The sequence below is a fragment of the Macaca nemestrina genome, chromosome 6, assembly GCF_043159975.1.
Source record: "Macaca nemestrina isolate mMacNem1 chromosome 6, mMacNem.hap1, whole genome shotgun sequence".
Taxonomy (NCBI): domain Eukaryota; kingdom Metazoa; phylum Chordata; class Mammalia; order Primates; family Cercopithecidae; genus Macaca; species Macaca nemestrina.
Window position 1 is genome coordinate 55990220 of NC_092130.1, and position 16423 is coordinate 56006642.

Below are 16423 nucleotides of genomic sequence, written 5' to 3' on the forward strand. Positions count from 1 at the left end.
AGAGAAAGGTGACATGCAGGTTCACAGCTGGTCAGCAGTAGATGGATTCTGGCTCCTGCTTAGCACCCCCCAGTGCTTCCCTGTTACTTACATGTTAAATCCTAGGCTTCTTATATGACCCCTGAGATCTTGTGGGATCTGACGCTGTTGGCCTCTCCTGCCTGACTTTTTACCTCTCCCTGCCTTCTTCTCCATGCTCCAGCCTATTGGACAAGAGTGTTTAGGGAAACCAGCCCATGCTCATTTCCACCTCTTGGTCCTGGAGCCACTGCTTTCTCTTCCTGGTCTACTCTTTCCTTCCCTCTTGGTTCAGAAGATGTTGACTCTCTATCCCCAGATGCCATACCTGTTTCCCCGGCTAAGTGTGGTGCACACCCACATGCTGCCATCATGCCCTGTGCACACTACTGTACTAGTGGTTCACCACCAGGTAATGAGAGCCTGTGAGTGCCTGGCTGGGATGGGATAGAGAACATGTACCGGAAGGGTGTAAGTCAACTGCATTCAAATTAGCAAAATAATGATTATGAAGACTGGTAAGGTCATAAGACTAAGACAAGTTTTGATTTTTCCTAGTAGAGCTGCTTAGAAGATGATATGAAGAAACTAGAATTTTGTTATATTGACTCTTAGTGAAATAACAATGAAGTTGTAAGGGCAATGGGCAAATGTCAAGGATCAGGAAGTAGACCTCAGTTTCTCATTTTCTACTCACCTACTGTTGTGGGAGGGACACAGTGGGAGGTAATTGAATCACGTGGCCAGTGAATAAGTCTCACGAGATCTGATGGGCTTATCAGGGGTTTTCGCTTTTGCTTCTTCCTCATTTTTCTCTTGCTGCTGCCATGTAAGTAGTGCCTTTCGCCTCCCACCATGATTCTGAGGCCTCCCCAGCCATGTGGAAGTGTAAGTCCAATTAAACCTCTTTGTCTTCCCAGTTTCAGGTATGTCTTTATCGGCAGCATGAAAATGAACTAATACACCTACATAGGATATTGTCCTGTAGACATTTTTTCTCGCAGCCCCCACTCACCTTTCTTTCCTTATTTATTATTCTTATTTCTAGTACTTTCAATCTGCTTGCACTTTTAGATTCTTTTTACCTAGAGTATCAGTGGGTGTGGTGGAGAGACTAATGGCCCCCAAAGATTCCTACATTCCAATTACTAGAAAATGTGAATATGTTGAGTTACAGAGAAAAGAAGAATTAAGGGGCTAACCCTGGGTTTTCCTGGCGGGCCTAATTTAATCACAAGCATTCTTAAAAGCAGAAGAACAAGGAAGAAGAGGTCAGAGTCAGAGGGAGATGTGCCTATGGAAGAAGAGTTAGAGAAATGCAACCTTGTATCATTTTAAGCTGCTAAATTTGTGGTAGTTTGTTATAGCAGCAGTAAAAAACTAATACAGTGGGTGACCAAAAATACCCATGGAAAATTACTCTTTTTAGGCCCAATGGTTAGGAGCCTAGGCTCTGAGGATGTCTGAGTTCAATCTTTGGCTCTTGAAATATTGACTGAACCCCCTTGTAGTGTTACTGTGAGAATTAGCTGGGCATGGTGGCACATGCCTATAGTCCCAGCTACTTGGGAGGCTGAGGCAGCAGGATCACTTGGGCTCAGGAGTTCAAGGCTGCAGTGAGCTATAATTGCACCACTGCACTCCAGTCTGAGCAACAGAATGAGATCTTGTCTCTTTAAAGAAAATTCCTTGTAGTATTATTATGAGAATTAAGTGAGTTAATGTATCTAAAGTGCTTAAAATGATGCTACTAAGGCCCTGGTACGTTGTTGCTGTTATTATTATTTTTATATTCCTCTGCTGATTATGGCACCCTAGCCGGGAGCAGTTCTAAGTTGCAAATAAACTTGTATTTAGTAAATATTTGCTTCATGTATATGCATAGAAAAAAAAATAAATCCAGCAGCCTAATTTGAAGATCTGGGTTTATACCCTAGCTTTGCATAAAAGCCTTGGCATTGGTAGATTAGAAGAGCTCTATCTTTGAGATCTGGACAATTTTTCAAGCTAAGCACATAGAACAAGCTCAGAATACACAAGGACAACTGTGCATTTAAATTAGATGGCACATGATACTTCACACAATTAACTGATTGCCAGTGAGCAAGACAGGTCTTGATTTTTCCGTAGTTGAACTGCTAGGAAGGTACATTGAGAAAACTGAGCTACGTAATGGTATTTTTTCAGCCATTTTATAAAAGTATGGCAAGACAAAGAGTTTTTTAAACACATATTGCAAGATGGGGTGGGGTCAGATTTTGTTTAAAATGCTTATTTGCCAAAAACCACAAAGGCTTTTTTGTTGTGATGTCTAATTTGAAGCTTTTCAATATTTCTATCTGCTGACGCAAAGAATATTTGCATCGGTATACAGAATGGTTTTATATGTTATTTACAAGTCCAGCTGACAGTTTCCAATGCAAATCAAAGTATTTGTACTTGCAAAAGACACCCACCTGCAGTCTGAGGATGATATAGTAGAAGGCTGGAGAGTTCTAATGTGTATTTATATTTGAATTTCCACCTCATTGTTCTCCAGTCTCAGTACAGACACCCTTTCTGTCCACCCCTAATTCTGTTAATTCTGTTCATCTCCTAGCCTGAAACACCTGGGTCTTCTCTGTCTGCTGCAACCTCTCCCACTTTTCCCTACTTTAGCTTCATCCTGTTAGTGGCAGAACCTACAGACTCCATAATTTCTGCCTCTCACATATATTCCTCGTTTCTATTCTTGCTGCCTGCTCTGTAATTCTTCTGTTCCTCCTGTCTAGACCATGATCACAGCCTTCTCATGGTACTGCCTTCAGCCTTTCCCTCTTCTAATATGTTTTCTATATATTCAATTATTTTTCCCAAAGTGCAGTTTTGATATGGTCACCCCAATTTGTACAACACTTCAATATCTCTTCCTGGCTACTTAACTAAATGTAAATCCCTGGCTGCAATATTCAAAACCTTGGTGCATTTCTAGTACACATTCTGAGGTTTCTTCCCCGTTGGTTCTGAGGCTGCCTGGGTTCATGCTGCATCCTCCTTCTGAAATGGCTTCTCAGTTCCTCTTTTGCCCATTTGAAGCCCTACCTATTATTGAACCAAATTTCAAATAATAACTTCTAGCTTGTCCCTGATTATCACTACACACATTTATTGTATATTTTAGTGGAATTTTTATTTTACAAATGCATGTATACTTGCATTTCCTCTTAGAGTAGGTTCTTTGGGTGCAGAGTCTATGCACAGTCTTAGATCTATAAATATCTCCTACATTTGGCATATTACCTTGAATATGGTGGTGATTTAAATATATAAATTAAGTTCAAAAATTTGTGAAGCTATTTTCTCTTTTTTAAAATGCAGATAGAAAAAGTTCTTGAAGCATATATGCTAATGTGAGAGTTCGTGAAATGAGTAAGTATGGTATGTTTTGGTATCCTTGAGTTGTATTCTGCATGATAGGGTAGAAGAGACCTCTAACTGAATGGATTCCCCCAACACACACACACACACACACACACACACACACACACACACCCCATGTAAATATTTGGGCCTGAAATAAAATGCATGGCTGTATTTATGGAGAGGTTTCAAGGTAAAAGGATCCAGTCAGGCAGTTTAAGATTACCCTTATCAATATTTATCTATGACTATGTAACAAATTAGCCCAAATCTTAGTGGCTGAAAATAATAAACATTTATTATCTTACATAACTCTGTGGGGCTGGAATATGGGAGGGACTTAGCTGGGTGATTCTGGCTCAGTGTCTTTTTTGAGATTGCCGTCAACATGGTAGCTGTGTGTGGTTGCAGTCATCTGAGGACTAGACTGAGGCTGGAAGATCCAATTCCAAGGTGACTTACATGGCCAATTAGTGCTGGTTATGGGTAAGGGGACTGGGTTTCTCACCATGTGGTCACTTTTGTTGGGCATCTTGAGTATCTAATGGCATGGTGGTTGGCTTCTCCCAAAGTGAGTGATCTGAGAGAGAGAGGAGGAGAGAGAAAGAAAGAGAGGGAAAGAGAAAGAGAGAGAGAGAGAGAGAGAGAGAGAGAGAGAGAGAGAGAGCGCAAGCTAGAAGTGGTAATGCCTTTTATGATTTGGCCTGGGAAGACACACTGTCATTTCTAAGTGATACACTTGCTCACATAGTCATCTATATTCAAAGTGGAAAAAGACAACATAAGGGTATGAATATGAGGAGGTGTAGACCACTGGGGGCCGCCTTGGAGGCTGGCTACCACACCTCAGTAATCACTGTCTAATTATGTGTTTGGGACCCCAGCAGAAAGAGAAATTTGTTGCCTTCTCTTTAACTTCATGGAGTTTGGTGGAGTCTAAGGAACTGGACATTAGATATGGATTTCCAGGCCTGGTCTTCTGGGAGGCTGCTTTGCATTCTCCCCTGATTCAGTGATGTATAACTAGTGAGATCTTGATTTCTGGGCCTCTCGATCACTTTTGAAAGAATGCAGCAGCCTCACAATAAGGGCATAGCCATCAGTGGATTTTGGACAAGAATTTGATTGAACATTTAAAAATAAGTCCTGATGCTGCCAGAATGCCCCAAGTACTTTTGACTTTTTTGTAGGGTTGATTTCTTTCAAATGGAAGGTATTTCTCTTTCCCTTTGGAAACAAATTCTTTTAATAAGTAACTGGATTGGCTTCAGTTATTTACTCGGCACTCTTTCAGCTGCAAGTTGATGATTAGATACATTCCATTTCAGTGACACACACATTTGAAAGGATTCATGCTTCTAATCATAAAAAGATAAAGTTTTTTTTCTTTCCTAACATCTGGAGTCTGATGAATAATTACTATAATTAAACAAGAGGCCATTGTATATTTGGGTATTTTTTAAGCTTCAAACGCCTCTCTGTGTGCAAGATTCACGTTACGCACTCTTTGTTCTAAAGCATTCTACTGTGTAGTGCTCACAATCAACTGAGGCGCCTTAGTGGCTGGTGTTAAAAGTAGGTCATTGTGGCCTAATCTTTATCGCTCCCTTATTCTGCTTCACCAAACCCTTAGTAAGTAAACCCATTGCTCCTGTCAGGATTCTATACTCTGCCTCCCTACACCTCATGGCATGGAGGGCAGGACACTGGCTGGTCACCTGGGAGGTGTTAGCTCCTCTCCTTAGACCATCATTCCTGATTTAATGATACCATGTTGAAAAGTAATGCCATGCCAATGACAGTTAAGATGATTAAGGATACGTTTTAGAGGAAGCAACATGAGATACAAAATTGAAACAGCCTGAGGTCAGGTTTGCAGCGAAAGTGTAGTACCTTGTATTTTTTAGATGCCCACTTCCCATCAAGTTTTGCCAGCCGTGTCACCATCTTTTCACCTGGTCTCACCCCCAAGTCTACTTACCTTGATATTAGAACATGTTCATTCTTTTGCTGAACTCTGGTGCTCTGCTAAAGCAAACTGACCTTGCACTGGGTCTGTTATCCAAGAACTTGCTTCTCACATCTTTGTGAGAGAAGACATGGAAATAAACCTAATTACTTAGAGCCTGGAAACTCTGCAAGCATCTGAAATCTTCATGTCTCTTTGAGATCACCATTTGTCAAACTTTGTAAGTGTTTATTTTTTGATAGGTGAAAACTTATAAAGAATTCTGCAGGCTTTTATGAAGAAATTGCTTTATATTTCCTAATATTCCTTAAACACCTTGTGCATGGTAGGTGCTAATAAATTCTGAACAGTTTGTTGTTTGATATTCCTGTTTGGCTTATTGGATCATGGTGCCAGAGGCAAAAATAACTAGAATGAGGATAGTATTTAGTAAAGCAAGACAAAATTAAGTTTTATTTAAAAATTATTATGATGATGATTGTGGTAAAATATACATAACAAAAAATTTGCCATCTTCACTCTTTTTAATAGTGTAGTTCAGTGGTATTAAATACATTCCTATGTTGTATAACCATCAACATCATTGAACTCCATAACACTTTTCATTTTGTAAATCCGAAATTCCATACCCATTAAGCAATAACTCCCTTTTTACCCCACCCCCCAAACCTTGACAACCACAGTTCTATTTTCTGTCTCTATGGTTTAGACTACTTATTAAAGTAGTCTGAATAATAAGTAGTCTAAACTTTTATAAGTGGAATCATGCAATATTTGTCTTTTTGTGACTGGTCATTTTTCTTAGCATAAAGTTGTCAACCTTTATGACAACTTCTTCCATACTGTAGCATATGTAAGAATTTCCTTCCTTTTTAGGGCTGAATATCCAATCCAAATTAAGTTTTGCAGCCTGATAAAATACTGACAGGTTGATCATTGTAGAAAATCCTTTATAAAATCTGTATTTAAATAAATTGTTTCCATTCTATAGAGTGCAATGTTGAGCTTATTACAAGAGAAATAATGATAAAAACATGTATATGATGTACAAACATTCTGCCTATGGCATCTTGAAGAATTTAGGACACAGTCGCATTCAGGAATTACAGGCTAATGAGCATCTTCACCTCTTTTCATTTACTCTGAAGAGGTTTCATGAAAGTCGGAAGACCTTCAACATTGGGGATATTGGAATGAAATGTGCTTTAATATTTTTAATTTTTTTAAAATAAAATAATCCAAGTGAGGTTAATTAATGCATACACTCAGCCTAATCAAGAGAAACCTACTGGGATAATGAGCATTTTGGTGACTATTACAAAGAAAAAGGTGCTTATTTCTTAGACAGAAAGAAAATATATTTCCATAATTAATATATACATTAAAATTGTATGTACATGCATATTAGATATACACAGTGTTAAAGTTATGGCAAATATATCATTTTGGAGAAAAATCCGAGTAAAAATTAACTCTTGTAAAGAGTTACTGGTGTCAGATGGCAGAGTCCCAAATGAGTGGATTCGTTTATCCCCGCAATGTATCAGGTGATCACCTCTCATAAAAACTACTATTAACCTAAAAAATTAGGGTCAGTAAAAGCTTAGCTCTAATTCACAAATCTCAACAAGCTGAACTATTAGACCCAGTGAGCTCATTAGGATAGATTAAAGACCAAACATAATGACATTATGAAATATGTGATTTCAATATGTTTGATTGTATCAGAGCAATCCTTTTAATAACATGATTTTATTGTAGAATGTTGTATGTTTTCCTTAAAAACCAAAAAGACAATCTAAAAATTTAACCCTTTGTTGTTTCTTAGTTTGTAACCCCATCATACTTGATTTAATTTGGCAAAACTGACTGAAGTGATGCTCTTCTGGGACATAATGACAGCAAAGATGACATGAGCCAATGCTGCAGCTGAATTGCAATTTTCAGTAAAAAAAATCCTCACCCCACCTGCCACTGGAATAGAAATAATATCAAGGGCTAATTTCTAATCTTGAGCCCCTGTCATACATCATGCTCTGGATTCCAACAGTCCACACCTATTTCCTTTTATAATGGTCCTAACCCTAAACAAGCAACCTAGAGTTTGCAGCAACAAAATCAGATCCTTACAGTGAACAGGACTTTGCAAAGCACCTTCTTCCAGAATTAGTAATATTACTTACTTAATATGGGAAAAAACATACAAATCTTACCATCAATGGGCCAACTCATAACCAACAATTTATAGCTTACAAGAACCTTCATGGTATCTTATTCAACCTTTAACATAGTTCTATTTGTTGTCATTCATTCTAAATCACAAATGAGGAAACAGAGTCAGAAATAGCTGATTTTTCACTGTGCTTGGATTAAGTCCAATTCTGGAATTATCATATGCAAATAATGACAGAGAGAGGCTCTCATATAGTTGTAGAATTGTAACAAGACAACAAGCAATTCTCATAAGTCATGGCTTCTCAGACAATAATCTTGTTTAGTAATTATTATTCTTTATCTGAAACACATGGTTTGATGGTAAATTTTTTGAATAGGCGATAATAAAAAATAATTCTCGAAAAGAACCCTCAAAGTCAACTGTTTGTACTTCCTTCTTTACTGGTGGGGAAAGTCTATAAGGGTTGGGGCAAGTCCCTTCAGACCCAGGAATTTGATAAACACCATCAGGGTGTTTGAGACCAACCTCACTGTGAGAAAGAAACAGAATGAATGAGATGTTGATATAGGAAAGGAAGCAGCTGAATTAAGAGTGTTTTCTTCTTTACTAACAACCAGTCCACACATTGAAAAGCATTTAATTACAATTTTTATCTATAAAGAGTGGAACATTCCCCTAATGTCCCCCTACAATAAGACCATGAGAGCGAAGTTCCCTAAAGAACTCAATCATTTCCATGGATAGATGGCAGAGGAACACAGCTTTGCTGTCAGAATGATTTGTGACCAGGCCCAGATGGGGACTGGGGGCATCCTGGTAGGTTGATACTTTACTTTTAAAATAATATTCTTTCAATATTTGTATATTTATATCGAAGAGAGTCTGAGCTCTGTGTGGGAGCAGTGTGGAGTGGGAACTTCTAGGTCCCTCAGTGTCCCCTTTCACGTCTTAGGCTATTTCGCTGTACCAGGTGTGGATATTCCACTCAGCAGGGCTGTGCCCACAGAAGCTGTGCCTCTGGCCTGCTCTTCTTGGAAGTCAGATGCAAATATCGCCTTCTGGGGTGTTAGCCCCACCTTAGTATCCCATCCTTTTCCCTAAGAACAAACATGGCAAATACAAGTTCCTCTATCTTGTGACATTTCCACGATTCTCTTAACCCCTCTTACAGAACAGTTTCCCAAGCAGCAGCCTGCCTGATCCACCCTTAATTCAGCTGTGTGTCTGACAATATGTTCTACAGGAAAGATAACCTTGTACATCAGGTGTTTCCTGTTTCCAGTACCAAAAAGTCAGTATTTGACTACACATGTATTTACAAGCGTAGAGAAGGGAAATGATCAAAAGTTTTTACAACCACAGTACTTCAATTAAGAAAGATGTGGTCTTTAATTTTCTCCTTTATTTTTAAAAATTCTCTTTCTACCTTCCTTTAAATATCTCTGCTAACTAGGAAAGACCTGTTGTACATCATACGAGGCATACCAACCCACATACTAGAACACATAAGTAGGAGGAATAGTGTTCTAGAAGAGAATTACTATTTAGAGAAAAAAAGGTATAATTTCCTTTTACAGTCATGCATTGCTTAATGCCATAGATACGTCCTGAGAAATGTGTGATTAGGCAATTTATCATCACTGTGTGAACATAATACAGTGTATTTACACAAACCGAGGTGGTATAGCCCACTATTCACCTAAGCAATATGGTATTGTTCCTAGGCTACAAACCTGTACAGCATGTTACTATACTGAATACTGTAAACAATTGTAACACAATGGTAAGTATTTGCATGTCTAAACATATCTGAGCATTAAAAAGGTACAGTAAAAATATGGTATTCTAGTCTTACAGGATTACCGTTGTATATGCACTTTGTCATTTATGGAACCATCGTTATGCTGTGCCTACCTGTATTTTGAAATTCACTATAAAAAGATAGGTGAACCTCAGATCCATCTCCTTGATGTATGATTTCTAGCTGCATATTAACCTCAGCCACATTTTAACATTATTCACAGACAAATTAAAACACTCAGGTATTTGTGATGAAGTTATTTTGCCTAAATTTATTTTATTTCCAAAGAACCTGCATCAATTTGATTCAGTAACATTTAAAATCATTCAACAAAAATCTTTCAAACTTTTATGTTACAGTAATATTCAAACTCTTTTTTTGTGGCCCAAATCTTTTTATTAATTTCAATTATGTGAAAATATCCAATTTTATTTTTAAATAAAGATGTTTAGAAATGTATTAATATTTGTCAAATCTAAGTTGCAGCTATGTAAGTTTTTATTAAATCATTCTCTGTATATACTTCTAAGTATGTTGGACAGCTTGCATAAAAAATTAAATGTTATTGAAGAAAGAAAAAGGAGAATAAGTTTCAAAAAAAATTTATCTTTCTTTAGATATATAATCATCACAAAAAATCATCAGATAACAAATCTTGAATTTTACTTTAAATGAAAACATTTTTCAGATATGTCTTACTAATTTTATGTAATTCCTCTTCACATGTTTTATGAGGCTGATAAAATGCTTCGTAAGCAGGTATTCATGTGGCTCTATAAGAAGTTATGTTTAGGGAAGCATATATATATAAACACTTGCCACACTTTCTCTTACTCTCTGGACAGTCAGACAAGAAGGTTCAGTTTCTCCAGGAGTCTCCCAGTGCCAGGTTCTGGGCTGTGGACACCACGTTGACCCGAGGAAGCTGCTGCACAGGTACAGAGGTGCAGAGGTTGGGGCTGCACTGAGAGGAGACTGAGAGGGCGGGGCAGGATCAGAAGTAATCTGACCAGTTAGGAAGCTACCGCAATAGCAATATTGATTATTTACTATGTGTCAGACACTGTGCCATTATGCTAGGTGCTGGGCATGGGGTGAATAAGACACCAAAGTCCTCAATTTCAGGAAATTAATTTTTCTAGTAAACAAACCAAAAAACAAGGAAAGTCATTGTTACTATGGAGAAAACAACACTGGATCTTGTCATAGCAACTGAGACCTCCACAGAAGGTGGGGTGTGTGTGTGTGTGTATGTATGTATGTGTGTTATTGGATAAACAAATTAGGGCCCATCTCTAGAGTTGGGGATGGGGTCAATCCCACCAGAATAGTGAAGGGGTGTTTTCCATTTTCTTTCAATTTTATCCATTCTCTTTGTTTGTTTTTCCAAAGAAAAGTCCAGGCACTGATCCAGGATGCAAAAATTAATCCCCTTTAAAAGCTAGTGCCAGTTGTGGGGTGAGGATGGAAAAAGCGGAAGGAGAGGGAGCTTTGTGAATTCTCACACTGTAGTAATTTTTATTCCTGTTCCAAATTAATTTTAAAAATCTATTATATACATTTTCAAGTTACCACAGTGAAATCATATCACAGCTCCAGTGCCTATGGTAGCAAACATGGATATTGCATAACTATATGGTCCCTAATAAATAAAAATTAAAATATTTGTATCTAACTGGAGTGTTTTTTAAAGTTAAAAATTAAAAATGAAATTAAATGAGAGAATGGGGCCATCATTAACAATTGAAAAAATGCTTAATCTTTGGAAAGTGGTTTAAAGTAGTAATAATTTTTTACCTTTTAGGCCTTTAATGAAAATCAGTCTGCGCATCCAGCAGGAATGCCCATGTTTAGATTTAGTATGATTAGAGTTAGGCGTGTGCATGGCACAGTCCCAGAGTTCCATGGGAACATTCCCACCAGGGAGAGAGAGATTTTATGCAGAGCAGCGTCTACACTTCAGGTCATTACTGCAATTAGGCTTATTCTCGTCAGCTCCTACTTGGAAAGGATTAATGTTTTGATGTTTATAGACTGCTACCATGATTTTATTGTGGGCTCTGAGCCACCAGTTATTGAATCAGGGTTTCCTGAGAAAATAGTCTTATTTCACTGATCTCGAGAAACAAGGCAGAGGAAGCAGTGCTTCTGGCTGTAGAGTCCCTGTGACATGGGGCTGGGCTCTTCCTGGCAATGCCAGGTCATCTGGTCAGAACGCTTCACAACCACACACAAAGGGCAAATAAAGCGCGGAGCCAGCTCCTTTGAGCCCACAAAAGTCCTGTTGAAATCTATTAATCCCCTCCGCTGAAGTGCAAGTGGAGATGATGACAATACTGAGGTGTGGAATAGAAGAAATGTGATAAGTGACTCTATTTTGTTTCTATCTCTAGTGGCTTAGGAACACATAGTGTTCAAGGCTCAAACAAAGAACTGAGAAACCTCAACAGCCTTAGAGGTTGATTGTGAATATGTGGGTTTCTCTTTAGTAACCTTAGAAGGGCCACATTGTTTAATTGAAAAACTCAATAGCCCTTGTAAGTTTTCAAAAGCAAAATTCTCTTTACACCTATGCTCTTAATAACAATCAGATAAAAGCTCTCTCTCATCAGAGTCCACCTACAATTTTTAAAAGGAAATTACCTAATCTGGGATTATAAATAAAACCTAAATAAACACACCTAAACGCTCACTGAGATATAAATACCTGTCTATGTTCACTCAGGTGTAGGTAACTATAAAAGAAAGAAATGTACCTGGGGCCCAGCCCTGAGCCAACGAGGAAATCAGGGGAGTTTCGTTTTGGGCCTCCTTCAGGTTTCACTGTGGGTGCTTTTCCTTTCCTTCTCGACAATTCCTCCTCTGTCCTCGCACCCTGCCTCCCAGATTCAATATTTCATTCAAACGTTTAGCCTCCGTTTGGTTCTAGTTCTCAGCTGCCTGCTCCCAACTCTGCCCAGTCATTAACTAACAATTCACCTCTGAACTTACAGGTAATGGTGCCTGGAGGGTCTCTGAGGCATGAAGTTCAAGAATCAGATGGGGAAGGAGGACAGAGTGGGGTGGGGAGGGCAGTGGAGGGTTTGGAACTTCAGGGTGTGACATTGCGTCTGCTGCCTTCTCAGACCCACCTGTTCCTCACCAGCCCAGCACTGGCCTATGGACTTTCCACTCCTATTGCTTTTGCTGGCTGAGATCACTGGATTTTCCTTTGTGTCTTTTCTTATTTATCTCATACCTTCCAAAATCTTCAGTAAACTGGAAAAAGTTCAAAACAAGCAAGTTAGAATTTCAATAACTAAAAATAATGGTTTAAAAATAGGTTGGTGCTAACCCAAGTATGGTTCCCAGACCAGCAGCCTTGACACCAACTAGGGGCTGGTTAGGAATGCTGACTCTGGGGCCCAGCCCACATCCATGGGATCAGAATATAACAAGATTCCCAGGTGATATTCATATGCATACTAAAGTATGGGAAGTTCTGCTCCCACCCCTGAAAATTACCCATTAAGGATTTGAACGATGGACTCTCTTGATAATGGAAATGCTGTGGTGACATAGCACCACTCACCATGTGAGTGCTTTTCACTCACACTTACCCTCGAAAGAATGATTTGGTAAAAAAATATTAACATCGGATGTTCATACTAAAGAACATTCTGACTTTGTCTACTTGGGTATTTTTAGCCTGTGGGGCAGGAGTATGCCATTACCAGAGTATTCTGGTACCCAATTTGGAGGAAAAAAGATGTGATAGGCAGATAAAATAGATTCGTTTCAAATCAAGGATTTTTCAAAGTTTGGAGGAAAGAACTCTGGGGTATAAACAAAGGGAATGAAAAAAAGGAGAGAATTGCTCAGAAATCCAGCTATGGACTATGTATCCTCTTCAAAGTGTTAGAGAAGTCCAGGTTTCTAACACGAGTTATTAGGAAAGTACATGTTGATTTTAGGACCATGTTTTTTGATGGCAGCACCTAGTCTGGGCCTGGCTACATTGTCATATCTTCAGCAGGGTTATGAAGGATTGTACTTTAGAACACTAACATCAGATTCAAGACGATGTCACTCGTTAAACTCGGTCAAGGGCTGGGTATGGTGGCTCATGCCTGTAATCCTAGAGCTTTGGGAGGCCAAGGCAGGAGGATCACTTGAAGACCAGCACTTGCAACATAGTGAGACCCTTTCTCTATTACAAAGAAAAAAGAAAAAAAATCTGTGAGGTATTCCATTAGGGAACATTATGTTTTAGGTCACATTTATCTGCAGACAATGAATTAGAGAGTGATAAAAATGGTAGAGTCTAGAATCATATTTTCAATGACCATATCATCTTTGCTTTCATATTTATTTGAGTTAAAGAAGGCTGCATTGGGGTTTAATCACTTTTGGGTTGCGTTACATTACCCTAGCATCTCTGGGATAAAAACTTTTTACGTATAAGATACATAACAGTGAATATGTGTAAAGTGTAGAAATAAACTCCCCCCTTTTCATTACTAAGTGTACTTTAGCATTTTGGAAAAAATAATTTACAACATGCAAACAAAAAATAATTAAAACATGCCTTTGGACAAGCATGCCTATAAAAACCATGCAAAACCACAATAGTTGACTAGGTATCTGGAATATTGTTCTTTGTCAGGGTAATGGCCGAATCCCAAAATTCCTTCTTTTCTCTTAAAAATTAATCTGCTCCTTTGGCAGATTGCATTTTTTAAAGATGGTCACAGAAACATTTCCTATCTCACAAATCTTTTCCATAAATATGACTTTGACATTCTTTCTCACAAAAGCTGGGATCTATGTTGCTTCCCCTTGGCATCGGGCAGGCTTTGATGACTGTTTGAACCAACGGACTATGGTGGAAATGTCCTCTGTAAATTCTGAAGCTAAGTCACAAAAGGCAATTTCCATTCTGCCTTGCTTGCTGGAATGCTTACACTTTAAGCTTTAAGCTGCTAATTAAGAAGTCATACTCTGAAGAAGCCCAAACTAGCCCAGATAGAGAAAATGGTGAGACCCTGAGACTACAGAGAGAGAGAGAGAGACAGATGAAGGGATGTTGGGCCAGTCTCTAGGTAATCCAGCCCCCAGCTATTCCAAATCTACCACAGGTAGACTTTGAGTTACAGCCGTCCAATTTAATTCCTCACCCACAGAAACCAGGAAAGAAGATAAAGTAATTGCACTTTTTTGAAGCCACTAAGTAACTGACTGCAAATATTTTATTGGTTCCTGTTTAACATAGTTTTATGTCTTCACGCCAGTTTTCTGTGCTGATATCTAAATCTAAGAAAGAATTAATGTTGTTAAAGTGGCGGTGACATTGTTCAAATGGTAAGGAAAATCTTTAAAGAAGGGCAAGCCTTAGAAAAACAAAGGATGGTGAAATTGGGGTGTTGCGATACTGTCAATGTAAGGTAACACGGTGGTGAAAGAGAAAATGGGGATCACTTGTGCAGTGATCATTCTCCTTGGGGCAGGTAGGAGCAAGGGAAACTAGGTTGTGGAAAAGAGGTGGGACCAGATTATAGGGGTTATTAACTGGCATACTGAGTTAGGCTTTCATCTGTGGACAAGGAGAACTGATTGATGCTGCGTTTTGCATATATGTGAAGGGGTTTGGGGGGGATGGTGGTGCTGACCTAATTGCCATGTGGCAGAGTTCTGATTGTGCATAATGTGGATGAAACATATCTGATAAACTTCATCATGAATTCCATCTGAATACAACGCCAAAAACATGAAACATGCTTAATCTTCATAAATTCGTTCCTTATGTGGCAAGGCACATGCACACACTTTATAAAAACAGAGGGAATATTGCCCACAGCTGTATTTGGTCCACTCTTACACTCCAGAGATTTCACTCTTTTCTTCTATTTTTATAACCATCTTTGTCACTTTCACTTCTTTCCTCTTTCCTGTTTTCGATTCAGCTGCAGCCATATCCAATAAAACACAGTGACAGATAGATGGATCTTACAGAAAATCTGCTGATTGCTCTCTCTGTAAACCTCAAATGTAAACAATAGAAGGGCATTTGTTTCTCTGTCATGTTTCTTTTACTACATAAAGATGGAAAACCAAATCAATGTTAGGAAAAAAGAATATGTTGAAGTTCCTCCCTGGTTGACTTTTTGGTGGCCATTCACCCCTAAAAAAAGACTACAGCAAAATGGGCTGTTATGTTTTGCCTATTTCACTAGGGGCAAAATGATTTCTATTTTTCTAATTTTCAAATTATTTACTGAGGAAACTCTAGAAAAATAAGTCAAAAATCTTAGTTACTGAAATTTGTATCGTTTTTAATTTCTCTGACTCTATAAAATAGCATAGGTAGAACAGGACACCAAAATAACATAAAAATGATTATATATGGAATATTCAAGAATCTACAGGGTACTTGGTGTCATAAATAGCTAAATATGAAATATTTTGTTATTTCGAAAAGACTCAGAATCTTCACAAAATGACTGAAGTTCGCCTCTCCATCTCTTCTTTCTCATCTCCCATTTAAAATGACTCACCAACCCTCAACCAATGATTGGGACTGATACAGAAAAGATCTTTGAGTCCCCCACACAGTGAACTGTTTCTCAGTTTAGTTTTGATTGTAGAGATACATGCTCTGCCCTGGTAAAGATCAGTTAGTTCTACCTGGACGCCAGTGTTTCTTCCACTTCTGAATATCACATTTGTGTTTATACTTTCCACAGCTGGAAAATGCATTCCTTGGTCGGTAATATAAAGCACAGAAATTATGCCTATGTGGTCATAGCAGGTGAGTAACTCTGGTCCCTTGTGGAGTCAGATGAACAAGGATCCAAACAGCATTACAGATGGATAATTTAGGCACCATGTGGTCCCTTGGGGTTTGTACTGCTAGAAAACATTTTCAGTCCCAAGTAATAAAAATGACAGACAGTCACTCAGTCTACACGGAATTGTACCCTGTCATCTTTACTCAGGAAAATCTCCATCTGAAGTCAGTGGGGGGTTTTAGACTGGGTTTGGGGCATGGAATATGCCCTTTTAAACGAAGACAATGAAATTA

General features: G+C 38.5%; 2 long non-coding RNA genes across 2 annotated transcripts in view; both read left to right on the forward strand.

Annotated features, from left to right (window-relative positions):
- The window catches only part of LOC112423363 (uncharacterized), a 394568-nt gene that overhangs the window by 69350 nt on the left and 308795 nt on the right, over positions 1–16423 (forward strand). The gene's annotated exons all lie outside the window — the stretch shown is intronic.
- Positions 880–16119, forward strand: LOC105463151 (uncharacterized). The gene is made up of 3 exons (XR_976178.1): positions 880–906; positions 3376–3426; positions 16086–16119. It is a non-coding gene; the product is annotated as an uncharacterized lncRNA (long non-coding RNA).